Here is a 17800-nt window from a genome sequence, read left to right as displayed (position 1 = left end):
TATACTAAAAAATGTGCAAAAACCACTGAACCTATTGCGGTTTTTTATGGCTTTAATGAAAGACTTGGGTCCCAAGATGAATTCAAAGATTAAATTGATTACAAAATAATTACAAGAAAAAAAGAACTTTTTTTATACAACGTTTTTAAATTTTCTGTTGAATCTTATAAACTTGACTTGACTAGCTTAAACGATCAAAAAAATAAAAATAAAACTGAAATGTCATATTGATTTTTGAACATTATATAATTTAGAAAAACACTAACTGAGAGAGTATATCACAACCAATAGAAAAAACTATTTTTGAAAAAAGTCAGCCAACCGGTCGGGAATCGAACCCGGCATCTCCAACGGGTAAACGCCCCAAACTCGTCGCATTCAGCCATTATGCTACGGAAGACATACTAATGACGACAATATTTAAGCTATTGGCTATTAAATACCTACCACTCAGCGCTCTTAGATGTTAATGTTCAATAATCAGAATGATATATTCTTAAATCTTGTGAATTATTCGTTTGAATAAAAGAAATAGTTCATATTGATTTCCATAGTAACGCACGTATATATTAATAATTTAGTTGCTAGGACCCCAGACCCCTGCCAACCAATAATGGTGTCGAAATAACTTTTCATACAAAACAGAATTAATTGATAATGAATTCAATTCTACTTAAAGATGGCTAAAAGTATTTTAAAAATGCATTGGCATCGTGTTCTGATATATTCTAAAAGTTTCAAATGTCTAGCCAGCCGGGAAGTTAGTTAAAAATCTTCAATCGTCCAATACAAATCTTGGAAGAAAAAAATCTGTACCGGACAAACAAGAATACGAGCTAATAAAAACGTGGTAAAATACTAACGGCTAAGCAAGCGAGCAAAGCCAAGACAGTTACGTCTAAATTAGGACTATAATTACTGTCCCAAGTAGTAGTAATATATTTGTTGTAAAGGTAAAGTAAGAAAAATAAATTATTATACAACGTACATATAATAATATGTAGTTATACCCACGATGACCAAGCGGCTACCGCATCGCCTTAAAATGTCTTGTCTAGCAAATTCACATGTTATTTTTCAATGTGTGTTTGGACCCAGAGTATGGGCTTAATAAGTCGAGCTGGCTAACATTAATTTCTTGTTAAAAAATAAATCTGTTAATACATCCACTACTCTGTGGAGACTCAGCTTTTTAGTATCAAACATGATGATGGTTAATGGAATTACATACATACTTACATATTAAATAAATGGGCATTTTCGCCAAAGTTTGTACATGTTTGAAATTTGGGTAATATTATTTTTTCACTCAAATTAACCATTTTTATATAGCTAGCAGATTCCTTGTTCTATTGCTGAATTGGTGATAGCAATTTTTCAGCAAAATATTGATTAATACAATATTTATATCATTTTTATTATGAAATTGGGCATAATAAGTTTCCGTTCCGTGACTACGAAACTTAGCTTTTAAAACATGAATGAAACACTTTTTATCACTTAAAAGAGCTCTATTAGATTAAAAAAACCATACACTTCAAAATAAAACTACAAATAGTCAAAAAATATTATTGAATTTTAATTCTTGGGCACATTTCGTTCCCCTCCGTTACCCTATGTCTATAATGGCAGAGCATTTTTCCTTTAGTATTTGAAAAAACCAATCAATGTTCGTTCTGCTATTTTTTTAAAGACAATAATCACTTTTACTAAATTTTATTGGAAAAATAAATAAGTTTCGTTATTTAATAATCAAATGAAAAATAGTTAACGTTCAACTTTTTTGGGGACATTTTCGGAATGGAACGAAATGGTAACGGAGTGTAATTTGTAAAGCTTAAGTTACATGTTACCATAAAAACAAATTTTTGTTTTATGAAATTTATTTGAATTTTTTGATAGACAGATAAATATTCAACGTGCGTCAAAATAACAAAACAAATCAAACTTAATCACTAAAATAGACATATTTTATAATAAATTTCACAATACTTGTAAAATAAGGTAGGTAATAATTTTGACACACTATACATTACCATAACTTTATTTGGCATTTATATTATTTGTAACTCAGATAAAAAATATTTTTAAGCAAATTAACAATATATGAAAAAAAAAATCAGCAAGGGATTCAGACGCGAGTTCCTAGCGCGGCACGGAGTATATAACTTTTACGAAAATAATTATAGTCAAACTCGGTTATTACGATCTCTGACATAGCGAGATCTCGGATGTAATAACGAAACATTTGTTGACAATTGGTTTATGATTTTCGCCATACATTTAATTCTTTCACTATTATAACGAGCAACTTATCGGATATACCGAGCTAAAATACTGTTAATGTGTCGACCGTTTTAAAACATTTCGACCCTAAGCAATAAAATCCGATTGGACAGGATGCCGCCGGGGTCGGATTACGTTTATGACACTAGTAAAGTGTCTAAGTACCTACCTTATTGGTGTTTCACCGACAATAATAAAAAAGTATCCACGCATATGGTTGAAAAATCCAAGGTTTGTGAAGTCCGTAGGTACCTACCAGCGTTAATTACAATAAACAACTTCTTTTGTAGTTTATGAATGCCATGCTCGTTTCGGGGATTTTTACGATGGTTTCCAAATTTTTTATTTTCGGCTTTTTGTGTAATGTGACATGCTCATTTAAAAATACCTATTCTCTGATATAACGAGTAACGCTTATAACAAGCAAATTCAGTCGGTCCCATCTTCCTCGTAATAACCAAGTTCGACTTTATGTTGTCTTGAAATTTAATTGTATTCATCAACATAAAATGTAGCTATACAGGTTGATTGTAATCAAGACGTACTTTTCTGACATTTCGTGAATACCTACAGTTCTAGGTATTAAATCTAATCGAGTACACATTTCTGTTAAACGTGACAAAAAAATACTTTTTCATACATTTTTATAAATTTCTATGCCTAAAATGTATGGAGAAGTTTTAAAATTTTGGTGGCGTATAACAGAAAGAGTATGACAGAGCCAGTGCCTGTCTCGCAATTATTTCAGTCTGGTGTTTTTTCTTTTCCTTCTGTTGTTTTTTTTTATCTCCATACTTTTATGTGCGCTATTTTTGCGTATTCAGACATATCACATACTTTTTTAATCTTTATTATATTATTATATTATAGTCAGGTTATTTTTTATATTTTTTAATGAAAATATTTTTGTTTTTCATACGAACAGACAAAATAATTTTTTTTATAATCTATGAAGAACTAAACACACACTGTAAACCCAACTTTATGCATGCCATTTCGTTACTTTTACATTCCACATATACGTTACCACCAATATAGTTTCGGAGTGGAAGTAACGGATTCTGTTTCAGAAGTGTTTGAAGCCAAAATTTAGCTTAGTTTTATTGTTAAACCTGCGATATGTTTTATTATATCTGTAGTATGAAAGATAAGCTCCATATGTGTAGTATGTGAAATAGAAATATGTGTTTTCTTACCTTATAAATCGTGGTAACAGTAGTGGAACTTCTTAAATGACCAACCCAGAAAGCAACCTGTTCCGATAGCGATACCGACACACACCAACAATTTAAAGTGTACATGGCGATCAGTGTTATACAAAAATGTTGCTACATTAAAAAAAAACATATTTATAGTGAAAATTTTTCGCCTTCATGCTAAAATCGTGGTAACGGAATGTGGAGTTCCACTTTTTCAAATATCCTGGGACACACTTTAAACGTGATTTTTTTTCAATATTGGTACAAATTTACGAAAAAACTATATATTTTCCAAAAATATATAATGTAAGCTGTTGAAAACACTACGAATTTAATTTTACACACTCAAAATTAATGACGAAATCAGACTTTGTTTATTTGAATTTATGGGTGGGACATGGTAAAAACGCACTACCTTTCGATCTAAATAATCAATTAAAAATATATACAGGTCAGATAGTTGTATTTAACTGATTGAATAGAGTAAATTAATAAATTTGCATGTTAAAAGTACATAACTTTCCAACATTTTATAATATAATAACTATGAAAAAATCAATCAAAGTCATGGGACATGCCAAAAACGCAATGTACAAACTTTGGCGAAAATGCCCAAATAGTTCTATTGAATGACTAACAATAAGAAAACTTCTGCCAAAAGCTCTCTCAACGCCTGGCGCAGCTTTTGATATCGTCTCCGCGAAAACAATAAAGCTTTTAATAACTGATGTTTTTTCCTTCCTATTGTTTTACCTACTGTTATTTGTTTTATATAAATATTTAATTATACCATAATTTTACGTTAAATTTAAATATTATCGATATTGCGATAAAATTATATTAATTTATTAGTATTGGGTAAATAATTAATACGAGACTTTGGAAATAATGACCGATAGCTGGTGAGTGTTATTTGAGGGAGTATTCAATGAAACAGATGAACGTGTAAATCTTAAAATGACATACATAAAACACTGTCGTTATTTTTGGAAAGCATTGTTCTACCTGTTGAAAAACACACATGAGAGTTGAGTCATACAATATCGTAATCAAAGTTCAATAGTGATCCTTTTATACCATGTCTAAAAGACAAAAAGACCAATGACTTATGTTAATATATTGTAATTAATTGTATTTGTTTTTTACCTGTAAATAAGTGAAGTTATGTGTATCTTGTCTCCATTTTCTGCTGAAATTTCTTCATCACTTACGCTAATGTGTTTATTTCTCGTACACACTTATTCTCTTAAACAACTATACTTAACATTTTATTTTATACTATTAATACACTGCTGTTTTATAAGGATATTGTATACATTTTATTAACTAACTAAATAATATTCTATGACGTGATGTGATCCTGCAATTAAACTGTTTAGCAAGGGTTAATTTAAATATTGAACACAAATCATTTAGCTACGAGAAATAATTTCCTGTTGGATACACCTATATGCAAATTTAATATGTAAATATAGTACACTTTAAGTGTGATAAAATTGTTTATAAATTGTGTCATATGCCAAAACATCCTGCTGAATTATTAATCATTAAATACATCATTATTATTAAATTACTCATATTATGATATGCAATTCAATAATACAGACATTATGACTAATCAATACATATCGACTGTAGAAAGGAAAAAGGACATAACCCTCAGTTTTTTTTAAAATAGGTTTTATTGGATAATAACATTGTAGACGACTAAATACACGTTGTCTCCAAAGGATGTAAGCTGCAAATGAGGATTTATTATCTAAATTTAACTGGCAATTTTTTAAAAAAGAAGCAATATAAGTGGGAAAAACGACTTAACAACCATTTTTGTTGGTTTTTCTTTAATTAACCCAATAATTAATATCAGATTAGGGATATAAATACCAAATTATTAATTATCATGCACTTCACAATTGTCTATTTTACAACGTTTTTCTTAGCTCGTATTCTTATTTTTTTCGGTGGTTGTTTATCCGGTACAAATCTTGCAATCGATTTTTCACTAACTTCACGACTAGCTAGACATTTTAAACTTTTAGAATATATCAGAACAGGATGCCAATGCGTTTTTTAAATACTTGTAGCCATCTTTAAGTAAAATTGATTTCATTTTAAGTTAATTCTGTTTTGTATGAAAAGTTATTTCAGAAGAAATCCGTAAAAAGTAAAACTATTATTGGTTGCTAAGTGGGTCCTAGCAACTAAATTATTAATTTTAATATATACGTGCGTTACTATGGAAATCAATATGACATTTCAGAATTATTTCTATCAAGTACAATTTGTTTTTGATCGTTTAAGCTAGTCAAGTCAAGTTTATATGATTCAACAGAAAATTTAAAAACGTTGTATATAAAAAGTTCTTTTTATCTTGTAATTATTTACTTTGAGCGATAACCAAACAGAAACATTTTTGTGCCTCCTGTAAAATTTTATTTGTGTGGGTTACGCCCTTTTTCCTTTCTATAGTCGATATAATATTAAATGCAGGGCCTAGTATCATAATGTATAGAATGGTTAGTCTAGTTCTAGTAAAAAGTACCTACGTATAGGTTTGACGAAGTGCATATGATCCTGACTCCGAAGCAATCGGTCAATGGATTGGGTCAATTACAAACAACTGTCAAGCACCGTAAAAAAAGTCTGCTGATATACCTAGTATGTAGAGTCGTTTAGTATAGACATCATATCGGTATGCTGTTAAGATCTGACATCAATAGTGCACATTAAACTTTGTCGTACAGATGTTGGTCACTTGTCTTTCCCCGCTGATAGTCGGTTATTAACCGTTGAAAAGAATCAAAGAACGGCGAATAATTTCATGACTTGAGCACGACTATTTCCTAAATATACTGGCCATGGTAACAAAAATTCACTTGTGCACTTATATGAACTCGTATTGGTACCTATATTTGGCAAATACATTGCGGGGTTTCGCTTTTATACAGTAGTAAGTATCTAGATTACGTTACTAGATATATTGTGTTATCAATTCATCATATACCTATCATGTTATGCTCTGGTGACCGATGTAGGTACTAAATAAAAATATCATTATAAATAACATACTTTGGCTTTGAAAATAGAGTAGTGCAAATTATTATAACGTCAATGTTTTGTAAAAAGGGCGAATTAACCAAAACGCTATTTTACAGGAGGAGGGTTTTTAACTTTTGACATTTATCTATTAATTACCTGTGGATGATTACAAATGTCTAAAAAGTTTATAATGAAGTTTATAAAGAATACTGTCTTTATGATAGGCTTTATAATATTATAATATATTGTAAAAGGCCTAATATGTCAAATTCGCTTTTTCTTCACAACACTAAGTGGATATTCGCCCTTGCGATTATCGTTTTTTAAGTACTTTACTGTGGGATACAAATTCGCCGTTTTTAGACAACAAAGCTAGTGAGATATGGTAGCACCTATGACATTAATATGGACGAAGCATCTGGAAAAAAAATGACACTCCTCACTTTTTTGTGGGGTCTGCCGAATGGCATAATCTGTTCTAACGCCATTACAATAAAGGTGATATTGCTATAAATTCCCGATGCTTTTTGTCGGGTCTGCCGAATGGTTCGAACAGGTTCGCTCAAATGAACATTGACACTAGAAACGCTGTTCTAACGCCATTACAATAAAGGTGATATTGCTATAAATTCCCGATGCGTGATATCGCATAATGGAAATTGCGTGACGTCTACCTATACATGTGCGAATTTGCTTGCTAGCTACTGTATAGAGTGCGTTGTCCATTAATAATGTCATTGGGTAGCACAACCAGAGTTGAGGCGACCAGAATACTCACACAGACCCACAGACGCATTGTTTACAAACAGGTGTTTCAAATTTTTAAATCGACTTTTAAAAAAGAAGTTTCTTTGTTTTGATTTAGGAAAAAAAATCGAACTAATCAAAAACGGAACAGACTGTAAAAGAATATCGTATTCTTTAAAAATACACCAATACACACAATCTTTCGTATCTGTGATCGCCTCAACTTTTGACCTATACATATTATTTTTTCATTAAAAACTCAATTTCGCCAAAATGGTTATTCGCCCTTTTTACAAAACACAGACGATAGTTTTATGAAATGATAATGCTCTGAGTTGTTAAATAGTTACATTCTTTTGTATTTGTTTTTACGCGTTATGTGTATTATTAGTAATGCAGAAATGAAGTATAGTTATATTATATGTTACAATCCCACGTATTCGCGTCTAGTTAACGTTGCCATATGATTAACAAACCAAACGTCAAAAAGTTATCACGTAAGGGCCGACACATGTCGCGATTTCACAACACCGATCGATCACTGTTGCGAAGGCGCGGATGGAAACGCGTTCAGAGCTGGTGGACGCGCCAGCCGACTGGATCAACAATAGCCGGCGCTTGGGCGGTGTGGGCGGGGAGGGCTGAGCGGGATGGGCGGCTGGTGAACGGCGGCGGCGCCCTGAAATAGACGCCCGCGACGACGGCAGGTGGGCGCCTTCGAGAGGAGTCAAACCGGAGGTGCTTGGGACTGGCGAAATGATCAGTCGAATGCAGACACCATTGTCAGCCGAAGTCATGCATTCACATATTACTTTTAAGGCTATACTTCAGCTGGGGCACGGTCTAAAACGATCTTGACTATGCGACGCGAAGATTGTGCAAATGACGCGTGCAGAACAAAACATAATTTGTCATAAAAAGTCAACATGCGTCCATTTAATGTTATGTTTATTGTTATTTAAGTAATAATAATATATTGACATGTTTTGTTTTCCGAGTAAATAGGTAACATTTTTTAGTCATCTTTACACGATTTAAGAATTAATTCCTCGGACGCCATCACAAAAAAAAATTGACGTGTGAACAAGTCGACTATCACTCTCCGACTGGCAACGCATGCAAAATTATGTCCCACGCAGGTATGCTCTTAAAGCTCCGTGATGGAAACCACAATTGAAATTTGGATTATCGGGTTTCATGGGGGGTTCTGCGCCAATGGCCGGTAATTAACACTCATCCGCGTATTTATTTTGAGGCAATCGCTTCGAAATGATGTCGGGAAGGTGAAGGGACGCCGATTTATAAATAAATACAACGACAGGTCCCCCTCTCCGCCATCTTGGAAACATCGCGCGAGGCAAAACTCTTTTCCAGAACGAGACTCTCCGCGCATCGGTCGCGTGAGGAACGATCATCATAATAACAGCTTTTTTATTGGCCCGTTCGATTAATTAGATAGAATGTCAATGTTGATTGATTTTCTAAATATAATTTTTCGCCGTCCGAGTCGCCAAATAATTAATTAATCCGACGCTGAAGAACGATATTTCGGCATTAAAAAAAACATGGCAACATTATTAGACAGTCTTGCACAAAAAGTGGAAAATAATGACACTATTGCAAAAGCAGTGACGTCCCTAGACAAAACGCCGCCCCTAGGCAGTGCCAAAATGCCGCCACATTTTTTTATACAGTAGGTACTTTTTATCATCCTAATCTAAGAATAATCCACTATCTAAGAAATGTGTTATATGGATACATTACTAACAAGATATATACCACTAAATCTAATTTAAATGCCATCTCTGGTTCAATAGACAATATTGCGAGTCTACGGTTTCAGATAGGTACATTTAAAAATACACTTGATAACTTCCAAACCTCACGAGAGACTGGTAAATATATTTAGATAAATTTTAAATTAGGTATGCACGTGTCATTGGTGTTCACCAAAAACGTGACGTCCAAGGATAACGGAAGTAAACTATACATCGTGAACCCGACAAAAAAATAAAGTCCTCTTAAAACTTTTATAGTAAGTACCTAATTAGTACAATTTGTTTCCAACTAGTGAGCTGAATTTTTTTAATGGAAAGATATTTCCGTTATTACTAAGTTTAGGTAGTTATTTCTATATATATACGTCATGATCAGTGGCGGCCGGTGACAAGAATATGAGGGAGTGCAAAAAAAACTCACCTATTTATGCAAGAAGTCCCCATCTTCCATCGATTTTGAAAACACGTCGATAACACGAACATTAAAGTCTGGTGTTGACGATATCAATTGTTTTTCTATACTTAACATCGCAAGAGCATTTAGCCTGTCTTGAGTCATTGTATTTCTCAAAAAATACTTAACCTTTTCTAAAGTTGAGAAACAACGCTCACTTCCTACTGAAATCATCGGGATTGTACAAATTATTTTTAATAGGGTAACACTTTTGCCAAATACTTCCAGTAAATTATTATTAGTGAAAAGTTGAAGTAGCAATAATGCTCCAACAGTAACGTAGAAATCTTCTCTACTGTATAAGACTATTAGTTCATTTTTAAGTTAAAATTTGTCACGTTAATAATAATTATTCATTATTTATAATTAAGTATTAAATTACCCGATTTAAAAAAAATTCATTTACTAAAATATAAAGCCAGCCGGCTAGGTAGGCGGCTAGCTCTCTTCAGTACACATTTTAAATATACGTATGATTTTGAAATGATTAATGCGAAACATAGCTGATAATTTGGCATAATTCGGTCGCGTTGTTTACGGAACTCTAACTGTGACCGCCGATTTTTAAAAATTCATTGCGTGCAGCCGCATTGTAGATATGTTTCAGACGATGCATATTTACATATTCCCCAAAGTTTTAACGTTGTCCATCGAGTAATAAGACAGTTATAATAAAAGTTATAAAAAATAAATGTCACCTCCGCGCATTGCCAATCTGCCCCTATGTTAAACGTCGAACTGCAAAAAATGATATAAACTTTGCAACGAAGGAATTTCGGCACATTTAACATGATGAGTGACATGCTTATTGAACATATTTAAGCCGAAACGTCGATATTGAGTGGGAAAAATCAATATCTTCGGTATTTTCTTTAAAATCAGCCTATGTCAGATTCAAATCGCAGAACGTTCCCGCGACACGACAGTGCTGTGATCTGTCATATAAAATCGCAACTTCGTTTAATGAATGCATTGTCACGATACCTACGATGACGTTATTGCATTGAATCGTCGATTTATGCTCTAAATTCCCATTGATGACATTCTGCCGCTACGGCAGCTATCCAAGGTAGGGTTGTATCGAAGTATTAGCACTTATTGTGATCCGAAAGCAGTCTTTATACTTACCCACCTATAGAATAGATGATACGCCGATGTGAATAATAATTGCTTCATGAATTCGACTTGGAAAATTAATTCCCATTAAACTATAGGACAGTGGGTAGTTATCGACATACTACCTACACAGTTACCTACCTAATGATAAGGTTAATGATACCTACCTAATCTCAAAATGACCACGAAAGAAATGGGGCCTTTTTATCGTACTTACTTACCTATCAAAATAGGTACCACCTAATCTCAAATCGACCACGAAATAGGGCCCCATTATAGTTTCAAATAAGAAAAATTATAAATAGGTAGGTAGGTACCGTTCAATGAATGAATACCTGGCTGAGCTAATAATGTCGGCCAATGTAAACTGTCATCCGTCTCGATGTGAATCGCTCATTAAAATAACGATGAACAATAATAATTCCACTTGTAAAATTCTCATTCAACGACAGTACCTATGCTCCATTTCCTTCTTATTGAATAGATACCTACCTACCTATCTGTACAAAATAAACGAAATAATAAATATTATAAGTCCTATGTAACTAGGTACCTACTTCAATACGACAAACACTAGGATAACTAATTGTTAAAAGCTACCCACCCACCTACGTCTACAATTCTACACCTAAGTAGGTACGAGTACCTATTTATTCTCAATAACAGCGTTTCTGTGAAATACCCACCTGATTAAAAAAATCAACAAGCTGAACTGAACTGTGTGTACATCAAATTTAAGATACCTACCTATTGAAACACTAATAGTAATAGGGTAATCTCAAAATGAAAATAAAAAAATTAATCCACCAACGTTAGCATAATAATATCGGCGAAATCGGTGAAACCGGTAGCGGCTCACGTTGAACTAAACTTACTAAACTAACCGTTTGATAAATAAGTTGGGAATATGTTTCTATTTTTGCACGGCATGCATCGACATGACATTAGTCATCAATAATTAGGCTTCCAACTATATCTCGACGCGTGGCCTAAGCGCTTGTGTTGGAATATTTATATCGGCCAGTGTATGGTTTTATTGTCCGAACGCCGAGTTAAGCTTTGTGTGCTATGGCATTAGGTACAGACAACCTCCTGAAGAATTAACTTGGAAAACATCATTTCCAACGAAGATTCATGTAGTCTTATAGAACATTGTTGGTTTTGATTCTACTAGCCTCATTTGCTGTTGTGAATTTTTAAATGTATGCGTGAAAAATAGTGTAAACTCAAGGTACACTTTGAATTTTGCTCCTTGCCATGTCTCACCGATGGAGGTATGTGTGTATTAGTCGCGTCTCATTGGTGTAGTTACGTGTGTATTGGTAGACGGTGGCGTTGCGCGTCGAAATCACTATTGCTCGAATGCGCGCGGAATTCAAAATGATTGATTTCGTATAAGTTTTCGATATCGCATTTTTCGGAATACATGGGGGTTGTATATTATATATTTTTATTTAATCGATGATGGGAGTGCAGTGCACACTTTGCTCCTTTACTAGAGCCGTCCCTGGTCATGGTTCTACTCGATTTGGCGCCCTTTGGGTAACTGCCGCACCAAACGACGCTCAATCTGCCTACCCCCACGGGACGTCACTGTGCAAAACGGTACCTAAGCATATCTATTTTAATGAAAACCCTACAAAACACGTTGTATTTCCTTCACGAAACAAATCGGTGTTGTTTGGGCAAAACCTGAAAACTGCTTTTTTGGTCATTTTATGGAGTAAAAATTGGGTCACTATAATATCTATTATCTTTCATTTTTCATTTGAAATGCTCAAGACGCTATGATAATGATATGATAACCGAATTAATAACACATTTTCTACAAAATGTTCCTTTAGGTTAGAAACCCGGACATCAAGAAGTAGCCAAAAACTTCAGTAGGCAATAAATAAATAAATAAATGTTGGAATACGAAACGTAAGGTGACCTAACTGCAAAAACTATTTTTTCTGTAGTAGCAAAAAACGAAATTATCGCATTAGAATGCATGCGTGATTATGTCAAATGCACGCTTTATTATGGACTGTCGCCAAAAAATACGGATGGCGAATGAAAACAATTAATTTACTTTTTTGCTTCTACTGGCCTCACTTTTTTAATACAATAATCATTGACAGATAAAAATATTCACAATATTTGTATTGTGGAATTTAATTTTATACTAGACTTAATTAAATGTTTTATGAAAATCATTGAGGAATAAAATTAACAAAAGTTTTCTTAATTATCACTAAGCTTCGAATGTTTTGATACACTTTTTTTATTTATCCGGAAAATGCATTTTTCGACATTTATCCAAGATTTATTTTCTTTAATTAACAGGTAAAATCACAGAACAGATTAATAAATAGATTTCCGATAGCCTGGTTAAGGTTAAGGGTTTTGAATTTGTAAGTGTCCTACGAAAATGAACTACAAATTAGATATACACGTCTGTGTTGTAATTTAAATTACAACAATATTGAATGAGCGTACGTGTATAAGAGAGTAGTTCTCAGAAGGAAATACAAGCGTATTCTTATCTTAACACGTTTTTAAGATTATCCCATATTCTTCCACACTCAAGATCGGATGTCTGTATCCGTTAGGTATTTCAGTTCCCATTATATCTGAGTTATTCCTGGATAAAATGAACTCAAGGATAATTAAAATTAGTTGTGAAAATAGTGGTAAAACATTAGTGATAAAGGAAGAAATCAAACAGTGGAATATTTGGAATACAACGCCAATATTATCCATGAAAAGTTGAAATTACCAGAAGAAAAACAATATTATTAAAAGCTTCACAAATAAATTATAATGTAAGCTTTTACGTTAATCTACGCTTGATATAACTTTAACAAGTGATGAATTTTTATTGCCCAGCTGGACTGGCCATCCATCTCCTATGCGACCAGCTTCCGAAAAAGTACAAACTATTAACTAGTATCAATTATTTATAGGGGAAATAGGGAATTATGTTGGAATTTTTTTAATGTGAGACATGAAATTCAGCACTGTGGAAATATTTTGAAATTAGTAATGGAATGTTATATTAAAAAAAAACCATTAGTGTTCTTATAACCATCTTTACTGGAATTTTTAGTAACGACAAAGATTCCAATGGGCATGACTAGTGACTGCAATGCCGGTATTCTAAATGAAATACCGATTTTAGAAAGTATTGAATAAGCACAAATCGAATGTATTTAAACTACATTATCTAAAATGGTTCCTAGTACCTATCAAACAAAAGTGAAATAATAACAAAGAAATCCAATACACATTTTTATAAAATTGTTCGCAATGAATTAACATAATTCGAATCAGAAAATATTCCAGAAAAATATTCACAATTAGTTCAAATTATTTGAAAACTATACGTCCAACAAATATTGAACCTGCAATGGCTTTTTATGCATCCAGATTTATTAAAACGAATATAGAATAAATATTAACAGATTCTACTATTGGTGTACTTAGCCTGCTTGAGGATACATGAGCCAAAGAAAAGTCGAGTGAGCCAACCGACATTTTTGAAAAAAATGAGTTAGGTGAGTTATAGTATTCTACACGTCATAAACTATCATAAAAGTGAAGTGAGCTAAGTAAATATATACTAAAATAGTGTTGTATTGTTAAAATAAAAATATTCATTGAGCTATCGTATTATGTATATTGTCAAATGGTGAAGTGAGCCAAGTCATTAGCTCACTTCACCGTTCTCACCAACTGGTTAACGTCGTGTTGTTATCCTATAGAAGTGAACACGGCAAACACGTATGTTGCTATGGTAACATGCTTGTTATCTGTGTTCACTTATATGCATTCATGCAAGTTCCCCACATAATGGTGAACACGACTAACTTATCTAAAAGTGAGCCAAGTACTATTAGTAGGTAGAGGTGAACACGACTAACATAGGCTGAAGTGAGCCAAGTGACATTAATAAGTAAAGGTGAAGTAAACTCACCCCTTTTATTATCTTATTACAATCAATATTATCCATATTTCTATTTTCTATTTGTTTATGTAATAATCTTCCATTGAATATACAAAATGAATACAGCTCCATACAAAAAAATATGTAAAAAGTCCATTAAACTAAAACCTTCAATAAGAAAGTTTCACCATTTTGTCACTTGGCCTACTTCACTTCTTGAGGGCTCATATTTAGTTCAAATCATCAATAAATTCAAAGAATGACATAGTGGGTTTACTTTGCTGATTTTTGGTTGGATTGTGTTTTTATTTCACATTTTTTGCAAGGATTTCCTTCACAATATTTCTATTATAAAATGTATTAATTTAGATACGTAAAAATAATAGCTTCAGTCCGTATTACAGTAAGTTGTATACAATTTGACGAGTATTTTTTATAAATTCAAACACACAGTAATGAGTGTGATATAGTGGAAAAGTGACAAAACAAATTATGAAAGATTTAAAATCGATTTTAAAATTTCACCGACGGAATCTTAATGCTGTTTTGTGGGCAATGAAAACCTAACGAAAATTTTATATTCGAGAGTTGTGGAAAGATTAATTTGACATCTGGTAACTCATAAATATCTTTATAGCCTGGCTATGATTGAGATTAGTAACGCACTTTCAACGTCACTTCCGTTTGTTTATAAATATCAGTGAAATTAGGGTAACCTGTCTAGGAGATAATCTTTACGACACAGTGATAGAGAATCGAATTAAACTCAGAATTAAGACGGTACTTCAGTGAAACGGCAAATAATTTTCAACTATAGGTGCGACAAAATTGTGGACTCGCTGGCAATCGGAGAGCGAACGTAGAGCTGTGAACACGTCAATTTGTTTCGTGATGGCGATGGGGGTATTGATTCTTAAATCGTATAAAGATGACTAAAAAACGTTACCCATTTACTTGAAAACATGGCAATGAATTTACTATTATTGTTACTAATAGAACATACGTTCAAGTGCCCACCACCACCCGTCATATATGCACAGCCGTGGATAAGCACGGCCGCTTTCTATGAACATACGTTAAAGTGCCCTGTTACTAATAGAACAATAAACAGAACATTAAATGGACGCATGTTGGATTTAGATATATGACAAATTATATTTCGTTCGGCACGCGTCATTTGCACAATCCGCGCATCGCCTAGCCACGATCCTTTTAGACCATGCCTCAACTGAGATATAGCCTTAAGTGTTCAGCGTGTTTTGAATTAATGAAAACGCAGTATTCACCTTTCAATAGAAAATAAAGTCCTTACTTTATGTAGATTTATTTATAAGTATTTATATAATATATTATTAATATACATAAGGGATGGCGAACCTATGACACATAGACCACACGGACAATGTTCAAATTTGTATGCAAAACTTTGCTATTTCTTTATAATTACCTACTTAATTCTATTCAAATCTACTGAAATTCTAATTTTATTGGCGTTCGAACGGATTAAACGACAATTTGAAAAAATATTTTTTTATTTATATAGGTACTTACTTACTCGCCATAACTAACATTTTGAATTTTTTAGTTAAATATACCAAATGATTCTAAAGGCATATCTATAAATAATAAAGAAGTTTGGTATCAAAAGTCACTTTAAACCATGTGAAAATCTTTGACAAAGTTTACTGTTGGTGTCATAACCCACACACGAATAATGTGAGTTCTGTCACCAAGGCCTCAGTAACCAATCAGGGAACTATATTTCCATAGTGTGCAGTGTGTCTGCAGCCTTAGGAGTATTACAAAAAAATGTAAATCGACTCACTCACTCATGCGAATTTAATACTTCTAATTACAAAAAGCAGTGCTCTGGTGGTTTTTTGCGATTATTTCAAAACTCGAATTTTTTATTACTCTGGGAAACTCATAAAACTTGTATAATGTGAATAGAAATCATTAGGTACCCGCTGAAGTCTCGAGAAAATTGGTACTTTGACCACGACTGCGAAAAACTATTTTCGTCAATATTTCAACTTTCAACTTAGAAGTAAAAAAAAATGCCTACGCAATGGTTCAACTGAAGACTGTTCGATTATTATCTTAGAACTGTCTTCAATAATTAAACCGCAAAAAATACATAAAAAGGCAAACAACAAAATAACATTTCTTACTATAAACCATTGTAATATTAATACTATCGACCGAAGGTACTTGATGGAATTTGAATTAAAATTCAAATGGATTTGTGTTTTGTACTATTCCATTTTACGACTCGAATGGAATAGTACAAAACACAAATCCATTTGAATATAAACCATTGTATACAAAGTATTTTGGGTTTTTTAAATTTATTTATATGATACGTGACTATTTTTTTCAAGATTTTCTCATAAAATTTGATACGCTAGTAGAAAAAGTTTCGCCGTTCCTGATATACCTACACCAATTTGTGATACAATAATTTTCAAATAACCGAATGTTCTGGAATCAAATTGTGTCTTGGTTGACCTTGTTTTATTACAACGTTTTTATTAGCTCGTATTCTTGTTTGTCCGGTGGTTTTTTGTCCAGTACAAATCTTGCAATCGATTTTTAACTAACTTCCCGACTAGCTAGACATTTGAAACTTTTAGAATATATCATAACACGATGCCAATGCATTATTTTAATACTTTTAGCCAATTTTAAGCAGAATTGAATTCATTTTCAGTTAATTCTGTTTTGTATGAAAAGTTATTTCGGAAGATATCCGTAATCCAATCCACTATTATTGGTTGCTAGGGGTCTGGGGTCCTAGCAACTAAATTATTAATATATACGTGCGTTACTATGGAAATCAATATGAATGTCAAAATGACATTTCAGTATTATTTCTATCAAATGCAAATTTTTTTGATCGTTTGAGCTAGTCAAGTCAAGTTTATATGATTCAACAGAAAATTTAAAAACATTGTAAGTATATAAAAAGTTCTTTTTATCTTGTAATTATTTTTAATTAAATTACTTGTTTGATTTAGCTTTTATACGGAGAAAAATAATAATGTTAATGACTAATACGTTATGTAGTGGAACTCCAAAATTCCTATCATTTAACTGATTTAACCCCATAACCCCATGCCAATCATCGCAAAATCAATAAATATGTGGAAAAATTAAATACCTATCGAAAATATGAATCGTGCAGATCAGATAGTAATATATTTAAATAGAAAATAGATTGTAAATAGTTATATGAATATATTCTGAAAGAATA

General features: G+C 32.6%; 1 protein-coding gene across 21 annotated transcripts in view; it reads right to left on the bottom strand.

The window, feature by feature from the left end:
* The window catches only part of by (focal adhesion protein tensin), a 779028-nt gene that overhangs the window by 69239 nt on the left and 691989 nt on the right, over window positions 1-17800 (bottom strand). The gene's annotated exons all lie outside the window — the stretch shown is intronic.

Source organism: Rhyacophila brunnea, unplaced genomic scaffold (genome assembly GCF_057557595.1).
Source record: "Rhyacophila brunnea isolate RB1 unplaced genomic scaffold, BYU_Rbru_1.0 scaffold_5, whole genome shotgun sequence".
Classification (NCBI taxonomy): domain Eukaryota; kingdom Metazoa; phylum Arthropoda; class Insecta; order Trichoptera; family Rhyacophilidae; genus Rhyacophila; species Rhyacophila brunnea.
Note: the sequence above shows the minus strand (reverse complement) of the source record. Positions and strands in the feature narration are given on the sequence as shown.